Here is a 15,268-nt window from a genome sequence, read left to right as displayed (position 1 = left end):
GTACGTGTTATTAGTAGGATTTTAAGTGAGAATAGTTGGTGGTCTATGAATATGAGGAACATTCTGAACTCTTAATTATTGTGTTTCTTTTTGGATAAACAAGCAGGAGAGAGATTTCTTTTCTGTATACATTGCCTTATTTTCTTGAATGACCTTTTGGTTCTAAATGGTGCCATGAAAGCAAGTACAAGCGAGTGGAGATGTGTAGGTGTGGTTTTACCCTTCAAGTTTCCCTGTGAGGGAACTACCTCAGACTTCATCCATTGTAAACCTGCTGCTATAACAAAATGCTTTTCTAGGACATACGATGTTAGTGTTAAATATTTTGGGATTTTTGTATGTACATATAAATTATAGCTCAGATGTGCAATAATATTCAATGGATGATGTACTTGTAGTTGAGGAACTGCAGTCTTGCTTTTGCAGCTCAGTCTAATAATGTAAACCAACAACTAATGTTGGGTAGGAAACAAGCTTGAAACAGAGCAACTTTTCAATTGGATCGCTACCAACTTGCTATGTTGGCAGTACTACTGCAAAAATGAAGTAATTGTTGATATGTTAACGGCAAACTGCCAAGAAAATACTGATTCTGATTTTAATGTATTTCAAAAACTTCTTTATTAATAATTATGTAACAACATATTAACAATTATTAACACTGCAGCTTTGGTAGCTCGGGAGGCTTCACTCTAAACATTGATTTTTTTTTTTTTTTCTCCTTCTTTTTTTAACTTTTTTTTTTTTTTTACATTTTGGTTCCAAGAACCAAACATTGACTGTGGAGTTTGTTTGGGTGGGAATGATTTTTGTGAGTACGTCTTACCTGTGTAATCTCTTTTCAGTTTTTATTCTTAAGGTTGTTTTGAAGGTGACTGAACCAATGTTTTTGCCTTGTCTTCCATTCTAAAAATATTTTTTGTAACAGAAATAATTGTATGATGATGCCTGGTCACTTTTTGAAATATAATGGCTGCCCTCACAGAGGGGTAGTATGTCCTATGCAAAGGATATGATGTCATATATCAAATTAATCTCAGGGAAAGGGGGGAGAAAAAGAGTAGAGAAATGAGATTTATATTTTTAAATTAAAAAAAACCCAAAACAAACAAAACACAAATGCACAAAACCAGTAAACCAAAGAATGTCCTTTCTGAAATGTATCTGAGAAATTAAAGTGAACAATAAGGATGTCTGGGCATGTTAATGCTGATGATATTTGTTTTTTACCTCTGATGCGTACCAAATATAGGTAACTCTTGTTCCTGCTGATCCTGAAAACTGTTGGACGTAGCCTTAAATTTAGCTGCCTCTTCTAAAGATCTGCACTACTTAACTTTCAGAGGAGGAAGGGAATTTTTTTTTAAACAAAAAAGTAATGTTTCATACTGCTGTTGGGTGCAGACAGCACATTTTGCCCTCTAGTAGAGAAGTCATAGCAAGTATGAGCGTGTATCTAGTGCATGGCAGGAGTGGGACTCCTGATGTGTTTTACTGAAGACCTATGATTCAAAAGCATCTCTTCTTTCCATCACTGAAAAAGTTGTTCCAGGTTGTGTAGTGCTTTGCTGTCTAGATGAATTCCTCTGCTGTAGTTATGAGTGGGAAACTTCTGTGCTGTCACTGGTGGTGCCAGATGCCACTGGGCTCTCGAATCTGCTTGGTAAATGCTTGAAGAAAAAAGCTAGTTTCTGCCCTCTGCAAATACTACTGTCACAGTGGGGTGAGGAGATATCTTAATTTCTGAAGTAGCATGCTCTCCACATGCTACATAACATCTCTTTAAATTCGGGGAGGGGGGAGTTATGTGCAGTGTTGTAAAGCTGTGTGTCAGCTATTAGATTTTTTTTTTTCCTATCAATTCCAGCAGTTTATTACTTCTGGTAAGGGAAGTCTTGCTCCTGAAAATGCTGATAAGAGGCTGTGCTTTAAGCAGTGAATGCAGTCATGTTAGATTTCTGCGTAGCACAGGTTTCAAAGTCTTGCATTACTTTTGTTGTTGTTTCCCTCCCCATTTCATGTCTGAATGCCTCCTGTGAAAGTTTGTAAAACCTTATGGAATGCTTTGCTGACTTTGTTTCTCTAGTCCTTTTACTGGAAGTATTAGCTTTCCTGTAATAATTCTATCATACACACAGAACTATTTAAAAATGACTTGGGCTTTATAGGTCTTCCTTTTCTTGTACTCATGCCTGCCTTGTAGATTTGGACTACCACAAAGAACAAGTAGCTCCATTGTTCTTGAAAGAAATTTGGCAAAAGACACTAGTACTGACCTAAACGGTTAGATTTTTGGAGGCAAAATGTCTTTTATGTTAAATGCTACACTTCGGTTGCAAGTTAAAAGTGCTTCTCCCCAGCAGTGTTACCCATGCTTTCTTTAGCATAGAGCATCCACTTGGCAAGTCAAGATTATTAAGTAGTATTGCTACTGTTGTAGCTGGTTTGTAGGACTTGACTCCAAAAATGACATGATTGGCAGTAGTATCAGTTGAACTCTGGTACTGGAAATACAGAGAAGTCTCAATACAGGCAGTTGGTGCTATAGCAGAAAATCATCTTTTGTACTACAATATAGAATTGTTCAACTGTAGCCAATCAGGTGAAAATAATTTTTCGTGTTTCTGTCTGTAAAGAGAATGCTTATTCACTGCAGTTTAATTTAATACCATGTGCAACTGGTGTATTATATTATAAAAAGAGCTATAAATTGATACTTTTTTTGTGGGGCAGAATAAAATTTTCATTGCTATCAATGCATTGCTATCTTCTTTCCAGCTGGAGAGATTATCTGAACTCTTGACATCTTCCACTGATTATAAACATCAATGGCTGGTAAAGATGTTTGAATGTTGGTTTTAACTTAATTAAGATGTCATTAATATATTGAAAAATGGCCTAATTTCTAGATGTAAAGTGGTATTTCCACTTCATATTTACTTAATCAAAGTACTTTAAAGCATTTGATAGTTTTAAACTGTAACCACGCTAAATAAGTTGCTATGTTCTTAACATAATACTTAATCCATAATAGAGTTGTAGCTGTGGTTTTTTGTAAAGAATGGTTTTAAAGAGGAAGCAGTATATGTTTCTATTTGATGAGGCAGCAAGAAAGCACACAATAGAAGAAAACAATTACAGACCTTTGGGGATATCTGTACTGTTTCCTCCCAGTGAAAGTTTAGGAGTCTATATGAGGTTTCTGTAAGGACTTAATATGTGAAATGTTGTCTGCTTAAGGGCACTATTGAGGCTTCTTGTGAATGTTACAGCTCCTTGCTTGATTTGGAAATGGATGTTATCAACAAGACAATTCGTGTTTTGAGCTTGTCTCTTTGGAGGTAGAATTGTCTCATTTCACTGTGGGAATTGGTGTAGGAAAGAAGGAAATGGAACTGTATAAACACACGTTTAGTATTTGTCTTATAAGTATAAAAATTTGTGCGTGTGACTGTGTTCGGCTCACAGCTAAGAAGATGATAAACTAGAAATTGGAGAGCATTTCAAAGTATAGCAAAGCATTGTGATCAAATGGTCTGTGTAATTGATTAAAAGAGCAATGTGGAGGTGGAATAACAGCACCTTCTCTAGCACGTGGTACACCAGTGATGCAGATCAACTACAGGTTTCTTCAGAAATGCTGTCAGTATCACTCGTTGCTCCTTGTTGCTCTTGCAGAATTCTAAACTGCTTTAACCTTGGAAGAAATTAATCTGAATTATGGGTAAAGGCCTACTGATTGCAGGGGAGGAGGAAGGGGAAGAATGGCATTATAAGAAGAGGATAGAGGTGGTGAGTTATCCTTCAACCAGGGAAATTATCTTGGAAAAAGAGTGAAGTAGCTGTCTTAAGTACATTATGTCTGTAACTCTTTAAAAGAGGCTTTAGAGACTAGGGACTATGACACACTGGGTTACAACAGTTTAACAAGCTAATATGCATTGTCTAAGCCCTGGTAACTGTGTACACATTCTTAACCCATTCTTATTGAAGTTAAAATACTTCAGTATAAAATTCATTGCCTTTAAGCTACCATGTCTTACCTCATACTTGGAGAGAGCCAAGACTGGTAACTGCTAACTCATTAATACTCTACCTTAAGCTTGGTATTTGTGTTGATGCATAGCACGTGAAACTTGGAAACTTCAGATGTTCTTGGGTTGTCTTTGAATGTAAGTCTGTAACCCTTTCTAATCTACCTTGTTACTGACAGAAATTTGAAGAAGTCTTGTCCAGCGTTCTTATAATTCATACCATGGTCCTACTGTGAAACTGCTTGTGCTTAAGCTGTTACACTCTTGCTGCAGTGTCTACGTGCAGTTGGGAACCTTACTCTGGCCACTGCGTGAGATGGAATACTACGTTAACTGAATGTGATCTGACCTACAGTTAGCTTTTCTTGTGTCGTTACCAGAAAAAGTAAGCAATGAAAGTGTTTAAGGTAGAGCTCCTCCCTTTCTGCTTTGAAATCTTTGGGCCAGGGATAGTTGAAATATTCCAACATCAGCCCAGTACTATAATCAGTTGCATATTATGTTTAGCAGGAATTGTATTTGTGACCTCAGTTAAATTATTCTACTGTCAGATTCTCATTGTCTTGAGTTAGAGCAAAACCGCATGCACACAATATCAGACCGTTTTTTTTGGTGTTTTTTTTTGTTTTGTTTTGTTTTTTAAAAAGAGAAGGGAAAAACAAGGTGCAAAAAGGTAGTGTGTTTTGAGTAATAGCTGGGAATTGGACAAGAGAATAATGAATTGGATCATTAATGCTGCTGATATTAGCCAAAAATACTTGGAGCATATTGAAGGAAGGTATTAACTCTATTTAGTAAAGCCATATACAATGTTTCCCAGCTGATGGATCAATTTTTATTTTCTCTTCATTGTTGGTGATCTGCTGGTTTAAGTCCGTTTGTGGTGAGGTTTACCTAGTGAAGAAGAAGAAGACTGATTAGTTTGTAAGCATACAGACAAGAACCTTGTCTTCCAATCTGAAGACCCCCAGAGACTTTTCAGTAGGTCTAAGCCCAAGCATTAAACATGTACTGAGCTGCTTGTAACCCTAGCTGTATGTGTTTTGTTCTGGTAGGGGATGTGGATGGCGAGTTGTGTGATTGCTAGTAGTCTATTTCCAAAGTTTTATGGTATTGGATACTGTATACGCCTTTTTTATAAGGCGATATTTGAGCTGGCAGTCATGGGAGAACAATTCTGTCATGGGATAGCTCAGGTCTGGGTTAGATTTTCGTTGAAGTAGTTTCATTTGTTTCCACTTGGTCTCTTAAGGTCCTTTTGTGGAATCGTGTGAAGAATAAAGGGGAAAATACATACCTCTTTCAAATAATTTGCAGAGGGTAGCACTGGACTACTGGCTTGTGGTGAGAGAAGAGCTTGGTAACTGAAACTTTTATAATCTGGTTATTTCTGTATCATGACCATCTTGTGCACTTGTAGTGCTACTGTTTGGATGTAGTGTAGCAAGATAGTATTTTTTTTTTAGGCAGGTTGGTATCATACTTTTCTTTTTCTATAAACATGCTGTGCATCTCTTTGTGCTCTAAAACCTTTTAACTCTTCTCAGTCCTTGTCATTTTCAAATATCAAAATATCCTCATTCAGCCTCTTGTCTGATTTTTGCTGTTTCAAAAGCTATTCCACTGGGAACATTGGTTTTGAAAATATGCTCACTTTGCCGTTGACTATTGGAATGTTTTTTGTATAGTTCATTTGCCCTCGAGGAAGAAGCTTTCCCAAGGCATTCACTATTTTTTTTCTTGGCTTTCATTGAAATCCTGGAAATTTCAAGTGAGAGCTGATCAGAATTAGTGTAATCTGCACAGGATCTGGATCAATGTTGACTTAAAACGTCTCTGAATCTTGGGATACTAATTTCATTTTTCTTCTCATCTAGTCCACCCAGCTGTGTGCTGGATGAGGAGGAGTTAGATTTCTGATACCTTATAAAATATGCTTGCAATTGTGTAAACAAATAAATAGAGGCGGGAGGCAGGAATTTATTAAACCATGTCTAGATGGAGTTTTAAAAAGAACTTTGTTTTGATTAGTCACTACTTTTCCAACTCTGTGTATTTCTATCAAATAGATTTATTTTCCTATGTTAGCAGACCTGGATAGCATATTTTTTTTTGGCTACTAAGGTTCAGATCTGCAGTGGCTGAAGCTGGTGAGGATCTTCAGATTCTTATATGCAAATGCAGATCCAGTGCATATTCAGGGTAAGGTGGGGTGTGGAACTGCTTCTTTTTCACCCCTTCTAACGGTCTGCACCCTTCCCCTGGGAAGCTGCTGGCACCTTTTGAAGCCTAGTGTTCCATGAAGCGCATTATTTTGGTGGAGTAAAACTTTGTTTGCTGGTATTTATGTGCTGGCGCATTAACATTGCAGTCCATCTTTAGAACATGCTTGCCTCGTCAGTATTTGCAACTTTTTGGGTCCAAACTGCAGAAGTCTGATTAACAGCTGGTAGTGCATGCATGCCTCCCACATGTAATAGTGCATGTGACCTTTTCAATGGGAATTTGAGGGGTTTGCTGTCCAGCTCTAAATCGAGAGACATTGCCAGAGAAGCCTGAAACCAGCCTAACAGACTGTGATAGGCTTTATTGCTGCTCTTCTCTTTATCTTGATCTTTTTTTTGTTGTTGTTGTTTTTCTGCTAATGGCAGCAGGATCTGAATCCTGCTTTTGGACTTTGAAGAAAAGGTTTCTGTTTCCTCTGGCCTTTGTTGAGCACTTGTAGTGAATCTGATGGCCCCCTAAATAAATAAATGGCTGTTCAACTGTAAGGAAAATCCTTTGAAGTTAAGTGGTGATTCTTCTTTGGCCTGACTCTGGAGTTATTGTGAGTACTTCATTGGTCATTTAGGAAAATCTTAAAAAAGAAAGCATTTCCTGACTTGAAGCTCTTATGGAAACAAGGCCTTGGTCATACAAAGAAGGGTCTCTCCCTTTCCACTGTTTAATGCTTGGAAGTCTGGCTGACCTAAGAATTGTTATATTTATTTTCACTTTGTTACACAGCATACTTTCTGACAAACTTACCTTCTTTATTGCAACATACCTTCTTGTGTGGTTGGTTACTTTTTCTTTTGGTTATGGTAAGCTTGAGCAGTTGTCTATAAAAATAGCTTCTTCCCATCTCCCATCCCATACTTTGCATTTACACACAAGCGTTTCTCCACTGATTTTTACCTTTTTTCAGAGAACTGGAGAACAGAGTGGTAGAGTTCATGTTTGTGTAAGAACACTTTTAGCATTTTCATTATAACCAAAATTATTATTTGCATTTAACGGCTACAGTGGATTGAGATGTGAAGACATTGATCAAAGTCGCAGCACCAGTACATAGCATAAGGTGAACTGTACAACTTCTTACAGGAGAGCAGAAGCAGTGAGCTAATGATCTGCTGGCTTTGGGTTTATTTTCATGTAGTGATATTGTACCTCTAAAAAGCAGAGCAACTGGTGATTCACCTTAAAATTCTTCTTAAATTAATGTGATCCACATGTGTCTAGAGTTCTTTTTAGCTTCATAGAAATATCTTTGGAATTGAGTTCTTCCCCCTCCATTATAGGAAGAATATCTTGAGATTTCTCTCTTTTGCCTTTCTGAGATGAGCAGTCTGTTTTCTCTAGTCAGCTACTAAATGCATCTGATTTTTTCTGTACTTTTGAGTTTGGATGTCTAAAATTAGCCCTCTGTTTTGTTTGGTTCATTTTTTTTTTTCTCCCAAGTAAGTTGAGTAATGGTTATCCTCAGTGATTTAAAGATGTAATAATCCCCATGTTGCAAACTAGGAACTCAGTCCCAAACCTGTTTTCATTAGTTGAAAACCTAATGTAATCTTGGACTATAAAGTGCTGCTTTCTTCTTGGTTACTAGTGTGTCCTTTTAAATGTTGACTTTTGTTGCCAGTTGCACTAATTAAGTTTTGTAGTAGATAAAGCAAAACCTTGTTAGTTACTTTTATTTGCATTTGTATTTATTTATAAATACACTTAAAAGACTTCAAGGGCATAGATAGCCTCTTGGGCATTTTCTGGTAGCTGGTGCTTAGTCAGGCCCTAGTTCTACCATGTGGTGATTAACTACCAGTGTCTAACCAGTGTTCATCGTTACTTCTGAAATTGTTGCAGGTGTCTTGATTGCTTTCTACAAGGTTTCTAAGTTAATGTCTTCACTGAGACAAATGCTATGGCTTTACTTATTGCTGTTTGAGATGGAGGTAATGGTTTGTGATACAGGAAAAAAATTTGTCTCCATCTCTTAGATTTGTCTTACGCTTGCACCTCTGCGAGATCCAACCACACTTGAAATTCATTCCACTGGAAGGTTTGCTTCCAGGGGGTTGATTAAATGTCTTTTAAAGGAGTGCAGCAAGACTGCAAAAATCAGTTTTGTTTGTCTTCCACTGACTCATTGCTAATCGCAAGGAAAGAAAAAGGTGTTTTGGCTTCTGTTGACTAAACAATGAAATAAGAAGTTAAAGATTAAAAAACAAAAAACTATGATGATATAATAGCAGTAGCTGTTGTGAAATGTTAATTCCTTTGATTAGCAACAATTAAGAAACTGTGTATTATAATCCCACTTGTAATGTTTCCTCCAATACTTTGGGTGGGGGATATGATACAGGGGATACGGATGTCAGCTGAAGGTCTGATGAAGGGTGTTCATTTGCAGAAAGGTCAAATGCTTGTGGAGGAACCTAGAAATTTGCAGGCTTTCAGTACCAACTTTGCACTCAGCAGGTGCCATCTGTGACTGTTTTTACAACCTTGAAGTGCATAACAGCTGTATACTTAAGTATTTTGCCTATTATTATCATCATCCAGTGTGTGCTTTCAATTAGAGATTTTTATTTTATAGTAGCTGACTATTTGTAGACACAAGTGACCTGAAAGGGACTGCTGCTTAACAAACTTACTGTATTATTCCTATACTGAAATTTTGTTGCTTCGAGTGTGTTCCAACATATACAGCAAAAGGGTGTGTTGACTTATGTCTTTTTTTTTTTTTTTTGCATCAACGTAAAAAGAAATTGAACTAGTGAGGCTTTCTCAAAACTTTTTTTGAAATTGACCTCTGACGTATTAGTGATAGCATACAAATTCTCTTTTGCCCTTGAGCACTTTAACTTTGCCTCGTCTTCAAAATGCACAGCCAAGAGATGGGCTTTCTGATGGCTTACCTGATTGGAAATTTTTGTCTCTGTGCAGTCCTTTCCTTGTAAATGAACACTGGCTTGTGCAGGGAGGAATTCACTAGCTCTTTTTATCCTCCTGGCAGTGGTGAGCCATACAAAATAGCTTGCACTGCTGTTTCCCTGGCTGGTGGGTTTGGACTGTTGGTTTGTGAGCTTTTTGGCTATGATAAACCTGGGTTTGATTCCTGACTCAGTTCACTTTAACATGGGGGAGGGGGTGGGAATGCCTCGTGGGACAGGCAGAATGGAGTGGGTAGGGAGAATGGTACAACTTTTGGCTGCAGAACTGACTTCTGCTTTAAAGTAGAACTGCGTGCATTTGAAATAGGGAAAAGATGTGCTTGTGGAATCAAATGTGAAGGCTGTTGTGCACTGCATGCAAGATGGTAATTGCAAAAGAAATGGCTGCAGGCCTTTAGAAAAGGTGCAGGTTTTTCTCCCTCTCCTGGCAGTTTTTGCCAATACCGAGCACTTTACTTAAGTGCTTTACTTTGTCCTGTGCAATTCTAAGAAGGCTGGGAGGTTAATAGGAGTGGCTTATAACTCTCCTGGTCAAGGAAGGGTAATTGAAGTTAACCTTTAAACCTCTGGGAAATCACTGGTTTGGATGAGAACTTTCTCGTATTGTAAGGGTTAGTTGGGAATGCCAGAATCATATCTATTGTTCCTGCTAATGTTAAAGACAAAACTGACTTGAAACTGTTTTTTTTTTTTTTGTTGGTTTGAGTTAATGCTAAACTGAACCAATTTGAATTTACAAATAATCTGCAGTGACTGTTCCAAATTCTAATACCTTAATCACAATGGATGTATATCTACAGACCTTATCCTGATTTTCTGCTAAACACTGATTGTATTACCTCAGTCTTTCTCTTTTTCTTTAAATATGCTTTCTCATATGTGCTTTTTGTAGAGCCAGTGCAAAATACGTGTCACGTGTAGGCATGACAAGAGTTTGATGCTGTGTTTTGCATAATTAATAGTCAAGGTGAAACTATGCAGTTTCTTTCAAATGATAAGGCAGGCATAAAAGGCTTGTACTTTAAATCTACAGAGCAGACTTTTTAGTTGATCATGAGTGAAAAAGACTGTCAGCAAAAAAATTTTCAACAAGAAAGCAAATTCTTGCTATGACTCCACACCTCTATCTTGGATAATTGTCTTGCGAAGTGAGCCTGAATGCATCGAAATGCAGCAGTATAGCTAAGGCCTTGTTTTCTAGCAGAGATCTCTGATCAGCAGTCTGCAGGAGCCCTTGCAACTCTAAGGCTGCTGAAGGAAGCAAACAAAACTATGCCTCCTATCACTAAGTGTGACATGGCAATGCGTGCTGTCTTAAGAAAAAATGTGCTGACAAGGAAAAGAGAAAATTACCAGTTTCTGTGCTATTACTCTAGTATTCTTTCAAATAGAGTTGCGCAGGATGTATGAGGAGGTGAAAGAGCAGTGTAGTATGTGTACAGTCTGTGAGTGGGTCTTGATGACTCTGTTTAATCAGTGTGTCTGTTTGATCTCGAGTTAATTGTTCCAATGGGCTTTTAATGATGGATGTTGCCATGTAAGATGTTAGTAGTTGGGAAGAAGAGAAAATTATGTGCCCTTCCTGTAAGTATTCTACTTTACATGATGATATCTCTATAGCTTATGTATTTGGGCTGTCTTGGATATGTAGTTTAAACAAAAAGAAAAAAAATATCACTAAATGTTTTTCTTTTCCTTTTCTCAACAACTGGAATTCTAAAGGTTTAAAACTGTATTAAATGAATTCAGGACTGTTGTTCTTGGAAAGCAAATGTCCTTCACATATTTGCAAGGAGAAAGCTGACAGGCAGAACTCTTAAGATCATGGTGAAGAATTTTTAATATCAAGCTGCTTTAGTATTTTAATTTTTTGTTTTGGTTTACATATCTCTTTTTTGTAGAATTTTTCAGCACTTTAGAGCTTAAAGGACTAAGACACCATGTTTGTGGAGTGAAGGAGAAGTGATTTAGGTTTGGATTTGAAGAGATTATTCATTTTTTCCCTCTTCCTGAGAAGAGCTACATAGTAGTGACAGAGGCCATGACTGTTGTGACTGATAGAGAGGGATGTTCATGGTGTTGCTTCTGCTAACAAAGCATATAGACCTAAAAAAAAAAAAAAACCAAAAAAAAAAAACCACGTGCAAAACTGAGTGGGAGTCGCAGATGTGGGCTGCTTACTCAGATGTGACCACAGGCTAGTCATAACGTAAACAGGACTTGAGTGCTGTAGACAAATTGAACATAAGCAGGCATGGGACAGAATGATGAAGTGAAGTCAGGGGCTGAATGATTCCTCTGTCAGTTCTGTTTGAGGTGTCAGGTTACTCTGGGGGAGAAGGGGAATAAACTTTTTTTTGATCTTGCGACTGGCTACCTTCTATGCTCTACATGTGATGAAATAACATAAACAGTTTGGTGCTCATTATATTCTCCAAATAACATGTCTTGCTTCCAGTTTGGATCAGTCCTCTCCCCATAGGTTAGAGTAGTAGCCAAAATAGGCTGATAATAGCACTGTTATTTGGGAAGCACAAGCTATTTATCCATAGTATTGGAAAGGACAGGATAGTGAGCTTAGCAGGAAGAACTACCATCTCTCTGCTGGTATACCCCTGAATCTTCTTGTCAACCTTTCCTATATTCCATTTTGACATAGAATCGCTAGGTTGGAAAGGACCTACTGGGTCATTGAGTCCAACCATTCCTAACACTCCCTAAACCATGTCCCTCAGCACCTCGTCCACCCGTCCCTTAAACACCTCCAGGGAAGGTGACCCAACCACTTCCCTGGGCAGCCTGTTCCAATGCCCAATGATCCTTTCTGTGAAAATTTTTTTCCTGCTGTCCGTCCAGCCTGAACCTCCCCTGGCGGAGCTTGAGGCCATTCCTCCTTGTCCTGTCCCCTGTCACTTGGGAGAAGAGGCCAGCTCCCTCCTCTCCACAACCTCCTTTCAGGTAGTTGTAGAAAGCAATAAGGTCTCCCCTCAGCCTCCTCTTCTCCAGGCTAAACAACCCCAACTCTCTCAGCCACTCCTAAGACTTGTTCTCCAGCTCCTTCACCAGCTTTGTTGCTCTTTTCTGGACACACTCCAGAGCCTCAACATCCTTCTTGTGGTGAGGGGTCCAGAACTGAACACAGTACTCAAGGTGCGGTCTCACCAGTGCCGAGTACAGAGGGAATATAACCTCCCTGGACCTGCTGGTCACACTGTTTCTGATACAAGCCAAGATGCCATTGGCCTTGCGATATAAAGACGTGATATAAAGATACCATGTTGTACCTGTAGACCTTCATACATTGGCATTTTTAATGAGACTTCAAGCAAGGATGCTGTTTGCACCAACTGATTTGTGAAAGGAAGGGGGTTTTTTTATTGCTAGGAGGGAAAGACCAATCCCAGATTTATTTTTATGTAGGTCATTCTATAGTTGCTGAAGGATAAGTTTTGATTAACACTGATGAGAAGATAATTGGGACCATCTGACCTAGACATGGAAGAAGGCCTCCCTACATTGCAGCACCTGACTTTCCTCACTATTCTGTCTGAAACAAACATGTCTTTCACCATTAGCTCAAGGCATTTGCAGATCTAGCTCTATCATGGGTACAATGGTGTCTTTCTAGATTGTGACCTCAAGGCTAATAATTCATAGTGTCAGGCTCATTGTCATGTCTGTGGTCTTTCAGAGTTGTCACTATCTTGATAGAAACACGAGCTAACATTTTTTATCTCCCTCTACACCACAGAACTGACCAAAACATTCTGATCTTGTTAAAACTACAGATCTGCCTTCTTGGAAATAATGACTCAGTCTTTTGAGATTACTCTTTCCATATTTTTTTTTCCTTTATGGCTAATTGCTATTTAACTTCAATGAAGACAGAAAGGGCTTTCATCTTAAAGATTTCCTGCATGTAATCAAGGACACTGCTTTCCTGTATGGAAAAAAAAAACCAACCCAAAACTTTTGAAAAGCCAGCTTCGTTTCTCTTTTAGTGCTGTTTCTCCATGGGGTCTTTTTTCAGTGTCATAAACTGCTTTGATTTTCTCTTGAACTTCATTTTAGTAGAGGATTACTTAGGGTCACAAGAGCTGGGACATAATTTTGGTCATCCAGAAAGCTGTAGAACAACTGTGGGGAAAAAAACACACCGTGAAGGTGAAAAGATTTGTTACCATGCCAATCCTATTTTTCTTCTATGTGGGTGGAAGTTTACAGTTGGTTTAGAAACATCTTACTGAAAAAGACTGCCTGAGTTTGAAAGTAATTTCTTATTCTTCCCAATACTCCTTCCGCACTGCAAACTATTGAGTAATAAAGGTTTAGTCAAAGAAATTTTCGAAAAACTTCAGTGGGAGCACATCCTCGAAACAGACATTTTGCTTTTCCATGTTCTCTAAAGTGGTGACTAACATGTCAACGTTGTTCAGTTTGCTTTTGTTGGTAATGCGATCATACTCAGATGATGAATTGTCTTTGGTTCTCCCTGCTTCCATCATCACTACAAAACCCCTTTCTTTGCTGGGTAGGCTTTGAGGTGGGATGCTAATAGTTGCTTGGGATAGACAAGAGATAACATAAGCTCCACATGTCTTAGTGATGTCTGAGAGCACAAGAGTAGACTGATGATGCAAATAAGCTATTGCAAGCAAAGAAAATTAGGTCTTTTGTTTCTTTTCCAATCTTTTCTGTGCTCTTGAATTCTCTGCCCCATACCCTCTTTGAGCCAGTTGATCAAGTAGGCAGAAAGGGAATGCTTTACCATACTTCCACTTTTTCCTTATGTGCTTGCCCAACAGTGTGTATATATGCTTTATGAACTGAATTTAACCCTGAAGCACCATGAAGCTGGCATACTCCTGTGCCCACTGGCACTGAGCAGCAGAACTGAAGGTGAGCATTCTGTTCATTTGGTTTGGTGAAACAATGAGCCTGCTTAGGTTTGGGGTTGTCTCTCTTCTCCACCCCAGAGGAGACTGGGATCTTCACAATAGCAAGAAAGGGTGTTACTCACCTAAAAGGGCTAGGAATCTTGTTCTTTTTATGCTTCTCCTTTACACCAGAGTTCCTTGCATGTGCAGTGTCTATTTCATGGTCGCTTTCATGACTATACCAGTTTGGAGACGCCAGATGGATTATGCAGCATGTTGTGTGATATTGTTTATCTTGCTAAGAAATCACCTTGCTAAGAAATTTTGCAGAAGGAATAACAGTGACAGGGGATAAGGACAAGGCTGAGGTACTTAATGCCTTCTTCGCTTCAGTCTTTAATAGCAAAGAAAGTTGTTCCTTCTGTTTACAAACCCAAGAGTTAGAGGAGCAGAATGAGGCTCCCATGATCCAAGAGGAGGTGGTTAGAGACTTGCTTGCCCAGCTAGACACCCACAAGTCTATGGGGCTGGATGGGATCCACCCAAGAGTATTGAAGGAGCTGGCGGATGTCCTTTCCAAACCCCTATCCATCATCTTCCAGAGGTCCTGGCTGACTGGGGAAGTTCCACTAGACTGGAGGCTGGCTAATGTTGTGCCCATATACAAGAAGGGTTGCAGAGAGGATCCCGGGAGCTATAGGCCTGTCAGTCTCACCTCAGTGCCAGGGAAAGTCATGGAACAGGTAATCTTGAGTGCTATCATGAAGCACATGCAAGAGAACCGGGTGATCAGGCCCAGTCAACATGGGTTTACAAAGGGCAGATCTTGTCAAACTAACCTGATCACCTTCTATGACAAAATCACTCGACTGCTGGATGGGGGAAAGGCTGTGGATGTAGTCTTCTTGGACTTCAGTAAAGCCTTTGACACAGTTTCTCACAGCATTCTGCTTCAGAAACTGTCAGCCTCTGGCCTGGACAGGCGCACACTCTCCTGGGTTGAAAACTGGTTGGATGGCCGGGCCCAGAGAGTGGTGGTCAATGGAGTTAACTCCAGCTGGAGGCCAGTTACAAGTGGAGTTCCTCAGGGCTCGGTACTGGGTCCAGCTCTGTTCAATGTCTTTATCAATGACCTGGATGAAGG

At 39.0% G+C, this 15,268-nt stretch overlaps 1 protein-coding gene across 2 annotated transcripts in view; it reads left to right on the top strand.

Annotated features, from left to right (window-relative positions):
- Nucleotides 1–15,268, top strand: part of RASSF8 (Ras association domain family member 8) — a 93,418-nt gene that overhangs the window by 24,357 nt on the left and 53,793 nt on the right. The window contains exon 1 of one of the 2 annotated variants that reach the window (XM_054086193.1): nucleotides 14,106–14,146. The exons of the other annotated variant lie outside the window; for it this stretch is intronic. The gene's annotated coding sequence lies outside the window, so the exon portion shown is untranslated. Of the gene's footprint in view, nucleotides 1–14,105; nucleotides 14,147–15,268 lie in introns of those variants that run through there. 2 annotated transcript variants of the gene reach the window in all.

Source organism: Cuculus canorus, chromosome 1 (assembly GCF_017976375.1).
Source record: "Cuculus canorus isolate bCucCan1 chromosome 1, bCucCan1.pri, whole genome shotgun sequence".
NCBI lineage: Eukaryota > Metazoa > Chordata > Aves > Cuculiformes > Cuculidae > Cuculus > Cuculus canorus.
Note: the sequence above shows the minus strand (reverse complement) of the source record. Positions and strands in the feature narration are given on the sequence as shown.